Raw genomic sequence first — 20,238 nt, forward strand, 5'->3', positions numbered from 1 at the left:
TTGTGTCACTGGGCCTGATACACAAACACAGAGTAAAATTCTAAAACACTTTTGGTAATGGAAGAGGTGGGGATCTCAGAGTCAAACACCAATATCACGTTGAAAGGTTAGTAATACCTATTCTGACTCAATACAACAAAATGAAAAGGAGGATTGCTTTCAGTTAAATTAGTTGGGTTAAACTTATATGTCTCCAATCTATCTGCACAATTTGGAGTGGAACTTCTACTCGCAGCATGTACTGATCATGAACCACAATGTCCGACGTGCAACTTGTACGCGTAACATAAAAATTTAAATCCGTTTCATTTTTCAGCTTAGGGTGGGGGGCTAGTCAGTTTGGGTTACCCCACTTTTCCAGGGTCGCATCTGTGTTCCAGGGACTTTAGAGGGGTACAAGACTGGCCTCTGCTAAGATTTCCATCATCGCATCTGGGCCTCAGTCATTGGCCCAAGTGGTAGCCTCTGAGGCGTCTCTTGTTCCCATGCTGAAGTCTCCTTCAGAAGTGGCATTCTCTATGCTTCTTCCAAGCCTGGCCAAGGGTACCACACTTTCTGCTGCTTCTGTGCTGACGCATAGGAGTTGTCATTTCCTTATGGTCCCATCTGCCTACACCAAACACACTGCCATCCCCTATCTTCCTGAGACCCAACCTTGGAGGCAGGGAATGGAGGTGGAGGAAGTACATGTCTCTCTGGGACCCCAAGGTTATCTCTGTTCAACCTGCTTCCTCCCATCCATCCTGTCTCCTTTCTCATCCAAATGAATCATTTTCTGTAGCAGGGGAGAGATCAACTGTCTTATAATATTCCTCACATTTGTTTTGTCCTTGCACAGAGTCCTGACTGTTGCTCAAGCACTGGGTTTCTCAGCTGGTGCACTATTGACTTTGGGGGCTGGATATTTTGTTGGGGGGTGTCGAGAGCTGTTCTGTTCACTGTAGGATGCTCAGCAGCATCCCTGGCCTCTACTCACGAGATGCCAGTAGCACCCGCAATTGTGGAAACTGAGAATTATCTCCAGACCTTGCCAAATGGCCCTGGAGCATTTGCCCTTTATGGAGAACTACTGCCTTAGGGGCATAGACTTTTGGAAACAAAAGCCATTAAGATTCCCTGGAGATGATCCACATCGAAGAGGAGTGCTGGCAGAAGGGGCACCCAAAGGAGATGTGGGAAATTGGGAACTCGTATTTTAAATTTTTTGTATACGCTCTACTTGACATGCAGGAAAAGGAGACAGGAAAGTTAGGATAGCTACACACAAACACTTCCATACTGAACATAGATACTTAAATGTTAGAAGAGTTTCATCTTTGTATTTTTTATGAAGTAATTGTTTTCTCCTTATCATCACTGCTCTCATTTTCTAAAGGAAACTTAATATCATTGATGCGAACTGATGCAAATAAAATAGATTTCAGAAGCATGGACATTAAAGTTGTACATGATTGGTTGTTCAAAATTTTTATTCTTCTAAAATTTATAAATTTCTTCTAATAAAGGTTAATAAACAGAATGTTATATAGAACATCATCACAGCACCTTCTTAAATAGAAAAAAATGTCCACTATATATTGACATGTATGTAGAGCATTAACTATGCTTCACCTCTTGAGAAAGACCTAAAGCAAAAGTACGAAATTGTAAAGAATTCGATTTCTAAGATACTTTAAATTTCTGAACTTAAGGGAAAGCAAGTCACTTACCTTGTATTTCCCCATGACTGATCTATGATGGGCCAAATAGAAATGTCAAAGGCTGTTGACAGAACAAGAATAATGAGCATACATTTATGGCTTTTGTCAGTAGCCCCAGAGATCAATTGCCGCATTGACCAAGGCCAAGTATTTCTTCCAAAGGGTGAATCTTGAAAAAAGTGGTTTCCAGATGCAGTTCATATCCAGGTATTGCATTGGTCTTTTGGACACCCTTTCTGTCACCTTTCCGCAGGCAAAGGAAATTTGAAAACCTACCAAAATCAACAATCTTGCTTTCTTCCAGGCAGTGTTTAGTAAGCAATGGATTGATAGATGTTTTCATTCTTGTGGTCAGTGAAGAGTTTGGGAAACGGTGGGGCAGTTACTTAGGATGTTTGCACTGAATACTTAGACCCTCTCCCCCTAATAGTTTGATCATAAGGAAAGAACATAAACCATTTAATGTGGAGCAAACTTCTTCCATTTGAGGGTGACAGTCTTTAAATCGGCCACGTCTTTGATGTTGTGCTTAGGCTGGGAAGATTTCAAGTGTACTGGCATAGAGTTATCCTAATGTGACAATTGTTTTACTTTGAAATTATTTTCCTCAAACACAGTACTGAAATCTGAGCTCCAAAGATGAAAATTGGGACCACAAGCTCTTCTGTGTATAATACTCGATTCTCTAACACCAACTAAATTGCTTTATGTATCTTGAGGTTTTATTTTATTAAATTCTTAAAAATCTATATTCTTAAAAAGTCTTAAAATCCATACTCATTTTTTCATAAATAAATATGAAAATATTTATATAATTGAAAATTAACTGAATTAAATGTTCGGAAATGCATACAAGAGAAAATGTCTCTCCTCAGCAAACATGAAAAAGATTCAGTTCATTAGTAAACAATGAAATGCAAATAAAAACAAAACAAGACATAATTTTTTCTTATCAAATTGGCAGAGATAAAAATTTCAGAGTGCTCAATACTGGACATAGAGTATTGCTAGTGAGAAAGAGAAAAAAGGTGTTATAGCCTCTTTGGGAAATAATTTGACAATATGTAGAAAGGGTCTTTTAAATGACCAAGCCTGAGACAAGTAATTCTAAACTTGGGAATCTATCCAAAAAAAAACATCTTAAATACAGAGAGAGTTTTATGTACAAATGTACTCATTGTAGTACTATTTACAATAGGGAAAAAAAGGGGGGGAAACAAAGTGTTCGACAATAAAGGAAATTTAAATAAATTGTGATACTTTATGAATGTTTATTTAGACATTAAATATGCTAATGAAATATTTGAATAATGGTAAACACTCGTTATAATATTTAGAAAAAGAAACACTGTAAAAATTATGTGTCAGTTTTGTATTGAAATTATGTAAAAGTGATGCTTAGAAAAAAGACTAAAATACAGCCAGGTATTAAAAGTTGTATTTGTAAGGTGAGAATATGGGTAAACATTTTAAAATTTTAGTTTTAAATTTTCCAAAAAATTTCCAAAAATGCTGTATTCATCCTTTTATTCTTTTATACTTGGAATAAAATAAATTTTATTTAAAAAAATGTATATACATTTTAAAACTTAAAATTACTCTGCAGTACTAATCTTCACACACATAGTTCATGAACTATGTTTTTCTTCCAAATGAAAACCTATAGAATCAAAACATTAGAAAACGACCATAACCTCATATCCTAGTCCCCCTTTTTTCAATTAGTCCAGCTTCATCTGTCTTTGGTAAAATTGATTATCCTTTTTTAAATATTGATAAACGTTAGGTCTCACAGCTTGTTCCAATTCTTATGTATTATTAGTCAGTTTTATTTCCAGGACATCATGTATCCAATTTCTCTGTTAGAGTTGCATGCTATTCTCTAAAACTACCAAAAAACTAATTTTTGGTTATGGCTTGTCTTTCTTTCCTTATTTGCTTCCTAGTAGAATATCTATGCTCTAGCTTGAATTTTAAGACGCTCCCATTCCTTTGTTTGGTAAACAAAAAAGAATCATCACACCTGTAGGCCTTCCTTCTTTGCTCTTCTAATGTTATAAGTATACTGGGTGGTCGGCATGAGGGTAACAGAACTGGTGTTATACTAGCTGTCTTCAGCCATCAGTTATCACAAGATTCCTGGACTATACTATGGAAAAATTTCTAGGTCTTATGGTGTGTGTGTGTGTGTGTGTGTGTGTGTGTGTGTGTGTGTGTGTGTGTGTATGATGGGATATCAAAGGAGAAGTGGAAAATACAAAAAAACAAAAAAATAGTTTAACTTCAAGAATCTTAAATAGTATTTCAGTGGTTTTCTATGTGTGGTTCTGAACCAGTAGCCTAACTTGTTTAGAATGAAATTCTCAGGCACCTCTGTGGACCTACTTGAATCAGAAGCTGGGCTTTTGTTTAGGCCCTCCCGGTGATGCACACTCAAATCTGAGAACCGCTGCCTAAGAAGAGGGCCGGGCACAGGGGAGGGAAGGCGGCGGCGAGGGACGCGCTTCCCTCCGTCCACCCCGCCCCACCCCGCCCCGCCGGGCAGCTCTCCACCGACTTTCCCTCGGACCCCAGATACTGCGTTTACCCACCGAGCCGCCGGGGAGCGGTTCTCTTTGCTGCCTGGGTGCCTCTGTCTCGGTCGTCGCGTGCCCAGGGGTCCATCCAGTGGCATTTTGAGTTTTGAAAGGTATTTTTGAATATAAGAAACACTTTACTACCCAGAAGGAATCTAGAAAGTGGAATTGGGGAAGTTATTACATTGGAGGAACTGTTGGTGTCCTTCAAAGCATACTAAGACTATTGCCCAGGAGAAATGATGTTTGGTTTTCGCAAGCCAAAGGTATACTGAAGTATAGAGGGCTGCTACATTTGCCTCGCTAAATCCTCCAGTTCTCGATTCGCTGACAATTAACGCTATGAAAAGGACTTCCAGAGCTGTTTTGGGTTACAGGAGACTCGTTCAGGAGACATCTGCAATGCCTGTGTCCTGCTTGTGAAAAGATGGAAGAAGTCGCCAGCAGGATCAAAACAAAAACTGGAGTCATGTGGTAGATGCAAGGGCAGGACCCAGTCTAAAGACTACCCTGAAACCAAAGGAAGTGAAAACTCTATCTGGAAACAGGATAAAAAGCAACCAGATCAGTAAACTGCAGAAGGAATTTAAACGTCACAATTCTGGTGCTCACGGTACCACCTTAGGTGCCTCTCCAGCTCGATCTCCTCGTTACAGTCACCAGTCAGATACAGAGATGGCTTCTGGCTCTAACAGCACGTCCGTGTTTTCCTTTTTAGATCTCACATACTTAGAAAAGACAGAAAATACGCTGTGGCACTATCTATAAAGGCCGTTTGGGGGAAGTCCTTGTTGACATACATCTATTCAAGCCTTGCTGCAGCAATAAGAAAGCAGCTGCTGGGAAGCCGCTGGAGAAGGGGCCAGAGCCTCTGCCCATCTCCACTCAGGAGTGGTGACTGAGGTTGATGTAGAAGGGGAACAAAAAACGATTTAAATTTTGGAAAACAAAGCAACAAAATGACCCTCCTATTTTTAACTTGGATACCTACTATTCTGCCAAAGGAAGATTCCTAGAGTAGTTTTGAGTGTGTTGTTTTCCCTCCAGTTCCACAAACTCTGAAGCCAGTATCTAGCTTACTAAAAGAAAAAACGAAGTGTACTTAATATTTAAGGTGCTGAGTATTTCATGGGAAAGCTGAATGCTGCTGTAAGATGCTCTTTAAGTCTTTTTTAAAAATCCCCTTCTAATGAATGAAATTAGGGGAATTTCAGGGGACAGAGATGGGATTTGTTGTATGATAAATGTATGTAGTTTTAATCTTTCTATATTGAGAAGCAGTTGTTGGGGCATTTTTTAAGATGGCTGGCTACACTTGTTTTCCTTCTTTATAATAAATTTGTCATAACTCAGTAAACACAGACTGGCCCCTAGAGATAGTTGTTAATAACTGTGAAATATTAAGGGGTTGCCAAGGTTCTGATGATTCAGACCTGTACTACTGAATAGTAAGCAGGACAGACTAAGGTCTCTAGTGTGAATATCTTGAAGGAGTAATTTCTAAATCTACAGAGCTAACTTGACCGCATATGTTGCATCCTGTGTCACCTCCCTCCATACTGGTATTTGATAAAGTTTTAATTTATATGACACTTCTAAAGCAGAATCCAAGTTCCTCTCAGGGAAATGTCAAGTCTTTAGGATAAGCAATCATGTATGAATAGTACCAAAGCATTACCCCTTGGTAGAGAATGCACTCTATTAAAACGTTAAATTATCTGAAAAATAAAATGTGCAAGTCTTCAGGATGGCTCATGAAAAAAACAAAGGTTAATGCTTCTTGAGGCACATCTCTTAGAGGGCTTGCAAGTGTGTAAATAATTTGTTTATGTCACGTGACTGGTGACTTCATTGAAAATCTGCACAATTCAGTTTTAGCTCTAGATTACTTCGGTTGACCTTTGTGAAGGTTTTATCTGTGTAGAATGGTTGTTTGACTTGTGTTAACCTATTAGGGTTTTGGGCTTTTGTTTTTGTTTTCATTCTATATTAAAGTAAAATTCAGCTAAAAGAAAAGAGTTGTATGTTAATGCTGAGTGGGTTGCTTTTGGTTTGGTTTCTTTTAGTCAGACTTTCTGAACATTGAGGTGTTAGATGATACATCTTAAACGTGGAGCTCTTCAATTCTAAAACCTTCATTGAAAGCCTTTTATTTGAACCCGTCCCCACCAAAAAAAAACAAAAAAAAGAAGGCCAGAGAGAACATCAAGTAATATGCAAACTAATTTTGTACAGTACACTTCACATAGAGTTGAAGTTAGCCCAGGCACTTTTGGGAAATGATTGTTCTTGTTACGTGAAGCCTGGCTAGTTTTTCCCTTTTCCCTCGGAAGTATTAACAATCCCCTTGTGAACCCTGCTTTTCCCCTTTCCTGTCTTCCGAAGCTGGCCTTTTGTGGTTAGATTCAGTGGGCCACGGCGCTGGGATGTGCCCAGGCAGCTGAAGCCCTTGGATTTCTTTTCCACATGACTGGCCTAGGATGGCCTTCGTGACAGTAACTGTGCTATTATTTCCCACACTTCACGTTTAAACCACTTCAACCTGCTACAAACCAGGCTTCCACGTTCCTTTGAGCAACGTCCGGAGCAGATGTGTAGCTTCCACATGTACTCCTAGAAGTAAAGAATATACAAGAAAACTTTTATCCCTTCCCCACATTTCAGTTTCACAAAAGTATTTCCCATTTAGAATACAAATCTCTATATAGATTTTTTTGCTGGCTGTTTGCAACCGTATCAAGTGTTCTCCATTGATCATCATTCTGGAAATGACCAGAAGAAGGACGTATCATTGTTATTCTGGATCTGTAAATTAGCATGTCTTCCAGCCATTCTGTGTCTTCATTTCCATATTTATGTTCCAGAAATCACGATCAATTTCCCAAATTCTAAACTTACTCAAATTCTTTTATGCCTGGGCACTGTTCCCAATGAATTATTTATTATACTTTCCTCGTATAGTTTTTGCAGGATATTTTCTTAGCTTTACCCATTTGTCTTATTCCAGCAGTCGGGATGGGTTCAACCGGTAGATAAGAAAGGTAATATGATTTAGAGGATGGGAAATGGCTTTCCTGCAAAATGTCTCCTTTACTAGGTATGAAGTAAGGCCTGTGTTTTCATTGGCCTGTCACATTTTCCAGGCCTGATCTCTCTCCCACACCCCTGCCTGATATTTTCAACTCCTTGCTTGGTGTCATTCAACCGTCGACTGAAAAAAATGCACAATATGAGAGTTGTGAGTTAAGTTTTATTTGGGACAAAATGAGGACTATGGCCTGAGAGATGGCATTTCAGATAGCTCTGAGAAACTGCTACAAAGAAGTAGGGGGGAAGGTTAGTATATATGTAACGCTGAAGGGGGAGTACATGCAATCAAACACACATTTTTTGCAGAAGGTTTCTGCTAGTGACAAGGAGCAGTCGTCACCATGAAGGATTTTAGTGCTTTTCTAGATATGAGGAGATGCAAGAATTGGGTTCATAAAATCGGCTCCTGAAAATAGCTATCTGAAGACCTGTTCTGCCAGTTTTTTCCAGAACACAGAGTGCCCCATGTCTGATCTCCACCCTGAGCTCCTTTCAGGCGGTGTTGAAGGTCAGCAGCTGCAGTGGCTCATAATTTAAACCTTGTAGAGGTAGATGGCAAGTGCCAATTTGTGGGTGACACAACCTTCTAACATGTTCTCTAATTCTATAGCAGTGCTTCTCAAACTTTTCTGTGCATCCCTTGTAAGCTTTTTTTTTTATAGCTTTTTTAAAATTTATTTATTTAATTAATTTATTTTTGACTGCGTTGAGTCTTCCATGCTGTGCATGGGCTTTCTCTAGTTGCAGCGAGAGGGGGCTACTCTTCATTGTGGTGTGCAGGCTTCTCATTGCGGTGGCTTCTCTTGCTGCAGAGCATGGGGTCTAGGCACACGGGCTTCAGTAGTTGTGGCATGCAGTCTCAGTAGTTGTGGCTCACAGGTTCTAGAGCACAGGCTCAGTAGTTGTGGTACACGGGCTTAGTTGCTCCACGGCATGTAGGATCTTCCTGGACCAGGGCTCGAACCCACGTCCACTGCATTGGCAGGTGGATTCTTAACCACTGAGCCACCAGGGAAGCCCATCCTTGTAAGCTTTTTAAAACACAGACTGCTGGGCCCATGGCCATCCATTCTGCTTCAGCAGGCCCTGAATAGGTTGGAGAAGTTGCATTTCTAACAAGTTCACGGGTGTTACTAATGTTGCAGTTCTGAAGACAACACTTTGAGATCCTTCATTTGCTCAACTGTTCTGTGATTTACCTTTAATTTTTATGCGTGAGGCTGTCACTATTGATTTTCTAGACACCAGCAACCATTTTCCCTTTTCCCTTAATAAGAGATCCTAATTGTACCGAGGGACCACGAAAGCCTCTTGCTTCAGGAAAACCTGCCTTCAATTCCAGTCCTAGGATGAGAATTTTAATAAGTTTAAGATAATTTAGTTAATAATTGAAATTCATAATAATCCCATTCCCCTGTGAATGACTTAGTATAAGACATGAATAAAGTCAGCTAGGAGGCTTCTGAGGAAGATTTCTTTTCTCTCAAAAAGATACACTTAGGGCTTCCCTGGTGGCACAGTGGTTGAGAGTCTGCCTGCCGATGCAGGGGACGCGGGTTCGTGCCCCGGTCCGGGAAGATCCCACATGCCGCGGAATGGCTGGGCCCGTGAGCCATGGCTGCTGAGCCTGCGTGTCCGGAGCCTGTGCTCCGCAATGGGAGAGGCCACAACAGTGAGAGGCCCACGTACCGCAAAAAAAAAAAAAAAAAAAAAAAAGATACATCTGGAAGAGATGAACCCTTTTTCTGGACCTGGAATGATAGGGTATGCTAGTAATAGTGCTACATCTAGCTCTGCACCATCAGGAGAGCTTGAGAACAGTAGAATAAAAAAAGAAAAACAATCAGATCCCTAAAATAATGATGAGTCTTCAAATGAACCAACCTAGAGCTACCCTGCCCTAAGCCTTCCTATTATGTGGGATTTCTGTTTCTTGCAGCTAAAAGCATATTAATTGATATGATCGATCTATCTATCATCTATTTATCTATCCTTGAATTTTCTTTATAGGTTATATTTGCTTAATAAATATGCGATGAGCAGGAAAGATAGTAACAGCACTGTTAGAATTCAGCTACATTACTTGGGAAGGTTAGTGTATCTCCCATCAAGATCATATCAAGAAGTAATCATATTTTCTTTACCATACAGAGGTTTGGAAAGAATAGAAGAGAAGAAAATTAAGTCTTATGGGTGTGAAAGAGGAGAACAAAAATTTCAGAATCTACTCAAGAGGTCAAGCCTGAAAAAAGTCACCAGAATGGGGACACCGGATTCCTGTTCCATAGCAGGAAGGAACTGAAAGTCTCTTTTTCAACATATCCTTTCTGGCTTCCCTTCATGCGCTCACACCTCAGTAATTCATTCTCCAGCATGAATTCAGTGTGATAAAAAAAAAAATCTGATTATGTCATTCTCACTAAAACCCTTTAAAGACTTCCCATTTTTCTTTATTTTTTTTCTTTCTTTTAAATTTTACAGTGGTAAGAACATTTAACACGAGATTTACTCTCTTACCAGCTTTTTAAGTGTACAACACGGTATTGTTAGTTACAGGCACAATGCTGTACAGTAGATCTCTAAGCTTTACTCATCTTGCATAACTGAGCTTTATACCTATTGAACGACCACTTCCCATTTTCTCCTCTCCCTACCCCTTGGCAACCACCATTCTGCTTTCCTGTATGTTTGACTGTCTTAGATTCCTCATATAAGTGGAATCATACAATGTTTGTCCTGTGACCGGCTTATATCATTTAGCATAATGTCATCAAGATTTGTCCAAGTTGCCACATATTACAAGACTTCCTTCTTTTATAAGGCTGAATAGTATGCCACTGTATGTACATACCACATTTTCTTTATCCATTCATCTGTAGTTGGACATTTAGGTTGTTTCTACATCTTGACTACCGTGAATAGTGCTGCAATGAATGTGAGAGTGCTAATATCTCCTGGAGATCTTAATTTCATTTCTTTTGGATTAATGTCCAGAAGTGGGATTGCTGGATCATATGGTAATTCTACTTTTAATTTTTTGAGGAACCTCAGTTCTGTTTTGCATAGAGGCTGCTCTGTTTTGCATTCCCACCACAGAGTACAGGTGTTCCAGTTTCTTCACATCCTCACCAGCACTTGTCTTTTTCTTTTTTTCATAATAGTCACACTAACACATGTGAAATAATATCTCACTGTGGTATTGATTTTCATTTCCCTGATGATCAGTGACATTGAGCGGCTTTTCATATACCTGTTGGCTATGTGTTTGTCTTTGTTGGGGAAAGATCTGTTCAAGTCTATTTTTTAATTAGGTTATTCATTTTTTTACTCCTGAGTTGTAGGAGTTCCTTATATATTTGGAAATGAACCCTTTATCAAATACATGGTTTGCGATTGTTTTCTCTGATCTGTAGGTTGTAAAGGCTTCCCATTTTTCTAAAGATAAACATTCCAAATCCTTACCTTGTCCCACAAGGCCCTGTTTGGACTGGTTCCCACCTAGCTCTCAGCCTTATCTGGTACCACTCTCCCATCCCTTGTTCTTTTCATTCTTGCCCCAAAGGCCTGCTTTCAATTCCACATTCCTGCCATGTGCCTTCCTGCCTCACAAACCTTTGCATATGCAGTGCCTCTTCTTCCTAAAAGCATCTCCCACATCTTTGCCACTTCCCTCTTTACATTTCATCTTTCATAACTCAACTTAAATGTCGCTCCCATATAGAACACCTTCTTGAGACTAGACTAAGTCTTCTTCTATTCTCATATATTAATACCATAATCCTCTCTGTGGTACTTATCACAGTATTAATTGTATAATTAAATGCACAGTTAATTATTCAATGTCTGTCTCTTAAATTACCATGTGAGCCCTTGAGGGCAAGAGCCCATCTTGCCATATTTTTGTGTGTCTGGTACTACCATAGTGTAGTATGGTACTACCATATCCCTAGTACCAGACACTAAACACGGGTTGAACAATCTCTTTTTCCTTCAGGCATCTTTTCTAGTGACTGCAAGTATTTTCAGCCACTCTTCTTTCATCAAGCAGTCAACAAATACCGGTCAACCTGGTTTTGCACCTAACCTTTCCCATCACTTCAAATGGGCAAATAGGTATTCATTTTCTTGCTTCACAGATTAGAAAATGAGCCCCAGCAGTTAAATCACCTGCCCGTATTTGTTCCATTTATGTTGGCGTTTAAAGTCAGAGAGCCTGACTCCTACTCCCTGGCTTCTTGGACGAGTCACCTTCAGCACAGCATTACTCAGCTTGCTCAGAAGGAGAACACTCGTGGTTGAGCAGAGTACCGCTCTCTCCCTTCCTCTGCACCAGAATTCTATGCAGCTTACACTTGCCTGAGTCATTTGTGGAAAGCATCTGAGAACATCGTGTAAAATACACCAGCCCACCCAGGAATGTCTTTCATCGTCCCAAGCACAAAGGGTCAATGGAGTGTTCTAGGAATATCTTTGAAAGGGAAGCAAGAATTCAAGGCAGAGAATTTCTCCCCAGTCACCACCCCACTCCTTGCCAGTCGACTACCCGTAGGTGTGTGCTGAAATACAAAGACCTGGGAAACCCTAACAATGAATCAAAAATGTTCAGTTCCTTCTGGGAAGGAGTAATTCAACAGACGCATGAATGCAGTCATGGAAATTAGAATCCCTGCTCTGACCCTGGAGCCTTGGAAAGTAAGCACGTGGGCAACCAAAAGTTCCCACACCCTGAGCTAGGGCTGCAGAGAAAACTTACAGAGTCACTGAGAGTATTTGTCATTGAGATAAGTGACATCTGAGAAGTTCCTACAGGGCTGTGGACTCTCCTCTCCTTCCAGCTTCTGACGTTCCTCTGACCAGAGCTCAGGCCGAGATTCTTCAACAAAGGGCACTGTTGGCTGCTTAAAGTTTACATGCTGCTGTTTTCATACAAGCAAGCCATTTAGCCCTGATTGAGGAAGTATTTAAGAGGGTTACAGGCCCAGTTTAGAGGCTGTTGGAGTGTTTGGAAAATCTGTATTAAAATTTTGGCATCAGGGCTTCCCTGATGGCACAGTGGTTAAGAATCAGCCTGTCAATGCAGGGGACATGGGTTTGAGCCTTGGTCCAGGAAGATCCCACATCTGCAGAGCAACTAAGCCCATGCGCCACAACTACTGAGCCTGCGCTCTAGAGCCCGCGAGCCACAACTACTGAAGCCCGAGTGCTTAGTGCCTGTGCTCCGCAGCAAGAGAGGCCACCACAATGAGAAGGCTGCGCACCGCAGCAAAGAGTAGCCCCCGCTCGCCGCAGCTAGAGAAAGCCTGCATGCAGCAACAAAGACCCAACGCAGCCATAAATAAATTAACTAATTTTTTAAAAATTTGGCATCATATGTATAAAATAGATAACTAATGAGAACCTACTGTATAGCACAGGGAACTCTACTCGGTGCTCTGTGGTGACCTAAATGGGAAGGAAATCCAAAAAAGAGGGGATATATATTTATGGATGGATGATTCACTTTGCTGTACAGCAGAAACTGACACAGCAGTGTAAAGCAACTATACTCCAATAAAAAGAATTTTTTAGCATCAAAACTATATGCCTCTGTTTATCAATAAGTAATTGTTGCCGGGTATCTGTTCTGAGTTCACCTTGTGATAGGAACGGTCAGGAAGTTCAAAAGAAGGGTGAGGGAGTAGAAAGGCAGAGTAGAAAGAACAAAGACCTTAGAATCAGAAGAATGAATATAGTTTCATATCTTCTGCTTAGTGGATCAGCTTCGTTCGGGTCTGTATTTTATTTGTGAAGCACTAGTAGCCTTAGGAACTTCATAAGACTGTTGTAAAAAAAACTAGGGAAGACAAATTAGTCGGGGGGGGGGAGAAAAGTAGCACACATCTTCTTAGCTCTTTACTTAATAATTATGCTTGAAGGCTTGTAATATACATTAATAAACCTACCAGACAAAATTCAAATTCTTATGGTAGACTCCTACCTATCCTTCAAGGTTCCAATCAACTATTATCTCTTCTGGTTATGTTTTTCCCTTAAATAAATCTCTTCCTTAATTAAATCTCGAATGCCCTTACTACAATGTGTTATTTCACACGTATGTTAACATGTCCACATTCTACCCTAAACTGTGATTTCCTAAAAGCAGAGGTTGTGTCATATTCCTATTTCTCCTCCCACAGAGTCTTTTAGAAGTCCTTGAGTAGAAACATAGTATGATCAAACTATTATCCAGAAAAGAAAAAAGCTTTTATGACTGTAAAATTCTGTCCATAATCAATGTCTTGCCACAAATTTAGTAAAAAAAAAAAAAAAAATTCCCTGAAGCTAAAGAGGGTCTTGCCATCTTGGGATTGTCCTTCTGCTTGTCTGTGACATGAAGTTATTTGAACCCAACAATATATCTACTGAGAAACAAGGTGGATGATGAAGATCAATTATATACACAGATTGTCCTTGAACTAATGGTTTTGTCACAAGGGTTCGGTACAGGCTCATTTAAAAATGTAAACTTGAATTTTTTTCAATTAGTTTTCTTTTCTTAATTTTCACTGTTTGGAATAAGAAAATTTTCTTGAGCAAAAAATGATAAAAGAAAAAAAAAGCATCTTGGATACGGTTTGCCTTCCATGCCATATTTATTCCTTAGATATAAATATGGGTAGAAGAAAAATATGACCTAAACAATATTAATCCAAATGATAAAGAGTATATTTTATTACCAAAATTTTATTTAATATTTACTTTTGTAGTACCAAACTCTTTGCAGGAACTCAAAGATCAGTGAAGTTTCCAAAATTAACCAACATTTCAAGAAGGAATTTCATTAGTGAGATTATTTGATTTAGTGAATCTTTTGTCATAGACCCAACCTTTGCAAAGTTGAGTATAAATTCCTACCTTCCCTGATGTGAAAAATCTGAGTCCTTCAACATTATATCAGATGTTTCTAGTTTGCATTGTGTAAGTGGTCCTGGAAAATTTCAAGTCAAGCATTTTTAAGGGAATCGTTTAAAATGTAATAGGGAACCTAGAAATAAAATCACCAGTAAATTCCTTACGGTATGAACAAGCCTCTATGTCACACGTTTTATAGAATCGATATTTCTTGTGTCAGATTTTTGTGAAGAGGGATGGAAATGATCGCAAGACTGAGCTTTTTTTCCTTAATATTATAAATGAGGTTACAAGACACTGTTCTTAAATATCATATGTCTTCCTTTCAATTGTTAAGAACCATTTCTAAAGATCTAACACAAGAGCAGATGAGCCACACTGGCTGGATTTGGGGATAATTGGATTTTCTTTTCTCTTCACAAAAATTATGCATGCCTGGAAAGAAAGAATGGTAAGAATAAACTTCAACCTACTAATTCAGCCTACTAATTACCATCAGCTAGTGTCTGGCTTTTGAAATCTGATTTAAGAAAAAAAAAATGAAATGAAACCACAGGCTTGGCTGATAGAAAACTGTATTATGTTTAAGCAGTGATGGGGGAAGCCCAGCCTTAAGCAGGCTAGACTTTGGACCAAACCCAACTGATGTTTCCCATCCTTGTTTATTTTGTTACTTGACATGATTCAACTCATTAAGGATTTCAAAGGTCCAAGGGAAAGTCCTTCTACTTTGCCAAGGGCACCCTTAGTTGGAATTCCATTATCTTCCATGATCCAAGACAGGGATTTCCTCCTACTCAGTTCTGAGTAATTATGTGTAAGCAAACCCTTGGTGTTCTAGCAGAGTGACTGTGCTGAGTTGATGGCTCACCATGAATCATTCATGTGGCAGGCATCTTCAGTGAGAGGGTAAGGAGGGATAACATTGATTTGCAGTGTTTAGATGAAGGATGGCTTTCTCATTCATCTCATTTGTTTCATCAGAGTTGACGCTTATTCTTATAAACCATACCCTTTCCTAAAATGATTACAGGAAGAGAGAACAAGCAGATTCAATCAGTCCTTCCTGCTCTACTGAGTCTAATTTAGATTACACCTTAGGAAATGCTGCTTCCTACTTTCAGAAATCAGGAATTAGTGTTCTCTCTCTCTCTCTTTCCTCTTCCTGTCCTCTCTCCACTCCTCCTTTCCCAACCAGTGAAACAAAATTGTTTTAAATTAGGAAGTGGTATTTTTTTTAAAGTCTGCATTTTCTATTTCAAAATTTTAAAGCTTACCTCTTTTTTCTTTGGGAAGGGGTGCAATAGATTTCTCTGAGACTGTGATCAAAGAACCTCCTTCCTGAATAATTCATAACCACATATTCACAACTGACATACACCTTTTGGAGGGCTGCAGTCTGAGGTCATCTATGGAACCTTCCATCATGCCCCTTCCATCCTTCCCACGCCAACGATTTCAAGTTACACCACTGCTCTAACCGTCCCAGTAACGTATCCAACCAAGATTTTCAGGCAATGGGAACTGAGACCATTTATTCTTCTCAATTTTTTGGTAACATATCCTGTCTGGGCAAGTAACAAGGTTCAAGAAGAACAGCTCAAAGGAGAACCTGGTAGGGTTCAGGATTCTGGGCCCTCCGTGATTCTTAAGTGACTCTCAAAGCTTTTTAAGAGCTTCAGATATAAAATAACAATACATCATAGAAATTCCCCTGGCAAATCCTCCGGCCTTTCCCATTCCTTTTTAAAGCAGCTTTATTGAGATATAATTCACATACCACACCATTTATCCATATAAAGTGTTCAGTGCTATTCAGAGCTACAACCATCACCACAATCAATTTTCTAAATTTTTCATCAGCCCAAAATGAAACCCGGTACCCATTGGCGGTCACTCCCCATTTCCCCCCCACCCCTCCCAAAGCCCGAGGGAGTAGACCAATCTACTTTTTGTCTCTATGGACTTGTCTGCTCCAAATGAGACCTCAAATACGAATTGCCCACTGTGTTACTCTTAGTTAGGACTGTTGCCCCAGGTGACCATAAAACTGCTCACTTGAATTAAACAGTTCATCATTTGATTGTCTAATGGGAGCAAAGCATTATTTTAGGTATGCACAAGTTTCAAAGGTGAGTTTTCAACCTAGTTATGGGAATTATTCTAAAAAGAAGTGATCGATGTTGTGAGAGCAGTACACAAGGGATACTGAATGTGTTGCTCTCCAAAGCTGGCAGGCCCCATCCTCACCTCTAAAAGCCAATGTTCACCAGGAACTACCCCAGACATGGGTTCCTATTTATGGTCAACTTCCGGAACCATTCACTGGAATTCCAAGCAGTTTCTGATTTCCTCAGATACTGATCCCCGGAATTCTTTTTTGTTTGCAGTCTCACAGTATTCTTTTGGGTCTTGTGATGGAGATGGGGAGTGTCTTCCTGCTTCCTTCGTGGCTTTCTGGTCATGCTGTTTCTTAAGTTCCTTCTCAGCTACGTGCCTTTGCATATGCTGTTCCCCTTCCTTACTCTTCTCACCTCTGACTTCCTGACTTCCCACCAGCCATCCTGCAAACCTAGGCTTAAAATGGTACTTCTTAGTCTGACTAGGTCAGCTTCAGCCTTTAGGCAAGCTTTGTGTTCACCCTTTATCTCTCTTAGCACAGTTATCATTTCAATTATTTCTATGATTATTTGTTAAATATCGATTTCTCCCACTAAAACATAATGCTGGTAATCACATAATTTCACAATCGTATTTCTAGAACCTAGAACAGTGCCTGGAATAGATTATACTCTAATACATATTTGTGACTAAATGGAGGGCAGGATATGATCAGAACTGCTATATCTATCTGTATCTATACCTATATCTAAGGCAGTTATATATACATATGTATTAGATTAATATATGAGGACAAGAGACAACCAATGCCCTAAAACAAACAACAAAAAGAGACTTAACATGCTATACAGAAATTATCCATTTATTTCTATTCCCACTATTGAATAACAAGTTTCTCAAGGCCAGCAATGTATGTATTTAAATGTCTGACACATATTAATCACTTATTTTTGCAATCTGCGTAGCAGTTTACGTCTTAAGAAAGTATGTTGGCCCTTTGTCTTAATCTATTTGCCCTCTAAACTCTCTGTCTTTGGTCTTCTCCACAGCTGGTAGTTCCCAGGCCCACTGACTTGAAGACTACCTGTAGGCTGATGACTCACCAGACTGGAACTCTATCCCTCGTTTCACTCCTAAGCACCTATGGTAACATCTCAAAGGTAAGAGAATCGTTGGCTCTCTCTTTCCTCTAACCCTCCAAAGCCGTTTGCTCCATTTCAGAAAATGGTATTACCATCCTTCTAAGTGCTCAAGATAAAATCCTTGATACCTGTCTTTCCACCATGCCCCATGTCTAAACTGTAAGTCAGCTCTTAAAAGACATACGTAGAATCCATTTATCATTCTGTGTACTTAAAAGACGTACCTGAGATCCATTAGAGTATTTATTTTAGTTATGATCACTATCTGAAATTATTTATTTACTTGTTTTCTAGTTTTTGACCATCTCCCGTCACTAGACCAACAGCTTCTTGAGGCAATGGATCTTGTTTTCTTTTCACTATTCTTACCCTAGCACTCAGAACAGGCCCTGCACCCTAGCGAATACTTGTTGAATGGTTGAGTGAATGAATGGATGGAAAACGAGCATTTTGGGGAGTAGGCTGAACTGAATGAGAGAAGCAATGGCAGTGGGGGAAGTAATAGCATATCCTTGGAAAAGAATTGGTGAGGGGAAAAACCAAATGAAAAAAGGTAAAAATGAAATAAGAAGATCCATTCTAGATGCTAAATTTTAACAGGTTTGGGTTATGCACCCCTTTGTGAATATTATGGTATCACTTGGCATATAATTTCAAGGTATTCTCTAGATACTCTGAATCTCATCCAAGTTGCTATCAGAGGGGGTCATGAAGGTCTGAGTAAAAATTTCTAGAGATTGATCAGTGATAGCCTTATCTTCCCAGAGAACATTTCATTCTGAAGGTCAGCTTCCATCTAATATTGCCACTTTTTTGACACTGCAACAATTGTGTCAAACTCCCCATTACAATGGGCAGAAGTGAGAGTACACAGTCGGTACTGTGTTAGTTGTGCAAAGCCATGCAGGGCAAAATACAAAGCCAGAGAATTGCCCCAAGAATCCTTTTTCTGCAGCGGAGTTACTCCAGATATAGCCAACTCCTCTAAGATCTAGCCTTAATCTTAACTAAAGTTACTGAAATTTCTCAGGGTCCACACTGTGTTCGTAGCTTCCAGGGAGAAGTAAATTACTATCAAAGTCTGTGGGGATACAGGGTCTTTAAAAGGGATCCATTGGCCAAATGCAATTTTTCCATTGGATTCATCCAAAGAATAAGGAAAAGTGTGTCTTCATAGCCACTTAGCTTGTACACAGCAAATATGTAGTGTGTGAAGCCATTGGCGGCGTTGCACCTCCTACCAGCCAGGTTACACTGAAATAATGTCACATTTTACTAAGACTCCCTAGAAAACTTTACTTGACTGTACTGCCTCGCTTTCATGGGACAGTGTCCAGGATAAGCAGGGAAATATTTTCCCCCCTATTTTATCTGAGTTTGCTCAAGGAACTGAAATCATCATGTCCTGAGCCACATGCCATGTGCAAGGCCTCCGACTGGCACACAGAAAACTCTAAGGAATCATTACTCAGTGACTCTTGCCGTTTGCAAGCCTGTGGAATTCAGGTGCCCACAGGAAGGAGTGGAGAGGTTTTTCCAACCTGACCGTATCAGCCGTCTCACTACAAGAACCTTCTGTTTTGGCTGGAGTCCTTCTATCAGACTCAGGCTGTTCTTTACAGCCAAGTGTGAGTTTAACGTGTCTGATTTACTTTCTATAAGTGCTTGTCTCATTCACAGGCTCCTCTCCTCATATCCAATGGCTTGAATGCTTTGTATTCATGCTTGGTTTTCAGAGGAGGTGGGATAGTTGGACACTGGAGGACATAAATTCTAGAAGTTTAACTTCAGAGTAGAAATTAATGATAATAAAGAGAACCACAGGCACTAGTGTTCAGAAGAGAAAAACAAGTAGGATCAATAATGTAAGGCTGTGGGAGATGATTCAACAATAATGAGAGTATGGGATGGGCAGTAATAGTATTTGAAATTTTCTGGTGAATTAAGCAAAGGTTTTGGTAACTATCTTTTTCTCCTCTTTGTGAGATGTAGGTTGCTGTAAGCTATAGTACTGTGGCAAAAAAAAACTTGGTGGAGAGCAAAACAGTTTTAAAATTTTTCTTAGAACCCAACCCACTGGAATTATGAAAGCAGCCTCAGTGAGTAAGATAGACGTGCATGCCTCCAGTTACAGAGGTGTAGGGAAAGGAGTGACTTCAGTTACTGGAAAATCGTATTTGCATTGGACAACACGATTATTTGAATTGGATGGTGCAGGGAGAGGTGCATCTTAACTTTATCAAGCACATTACAGATGTAATGTTTAATTCATCTGCTCAGGGCCATTTTGTTTGTATATACAGGATGACTGGTAATATTTTTTAAACACGTTTTTAAAATTACCTTTAAGCTCCTTAAGTATTCTAAGAACATTCTTAAGCTCCTTAAGAATTCCAAGAATAATTTGTTTGCAAGTCAAAGACTGACACCTGCTAATTCCATCATTGAATTTTTCTTAAATAAATTAAGTATACATAGCCTGAGATGGAAGCATGCCCTGCTACTCTTTTCTTGGGTACATAAAAAGAATCAGAGGGGCTTCCCTGGTGGTGCGGTGGTTGAGAGTCCGCCTGCCGATGCAGGGGACGCGGGTTTGTGCTCCGGTCCGGGAAGATCCCACATGCCGCGGAGTGGCTGGGCCCGTGAGCCACGGCCGCTGAGCCTGCGCGTCCGGAGCCTGTGCTCCGCAAAGGGAGAGGCCACAGCAGTGAGAGGCCC

At 39.9% G+C, this 20,238-nt stretch overlaps 1 pseudogene; it reads left to right on the forward strand.

Annotated features, from left to right (window-relative positions):
* The first annotated feature begins 4,506 nt into the window (after positions 1-4,506).
* Positions 4,507-5,174, forward strand: LOC136137777 (SIN3-HDAC complex-associated factor pseudogene; annotated as a pseudogene).
* The last annotated feature ends 15,064 nt before the right edge of the window (positions 5,175-20,238 follow it).

Source organism: Phocoena phocoena, chromosome 18, assembly GCF_963924675.1.
Source record: "Phocoena phocoena chromosome 18, mPhoPho1.1, whole genome shotgun sequence".
NCBI classification, from domain to species: Eukaryota; Metazoa; Chordata; class Mammalia; order Artiodactyla; family Phocoenidae; genus Phocoena; species Phocoena phocoena.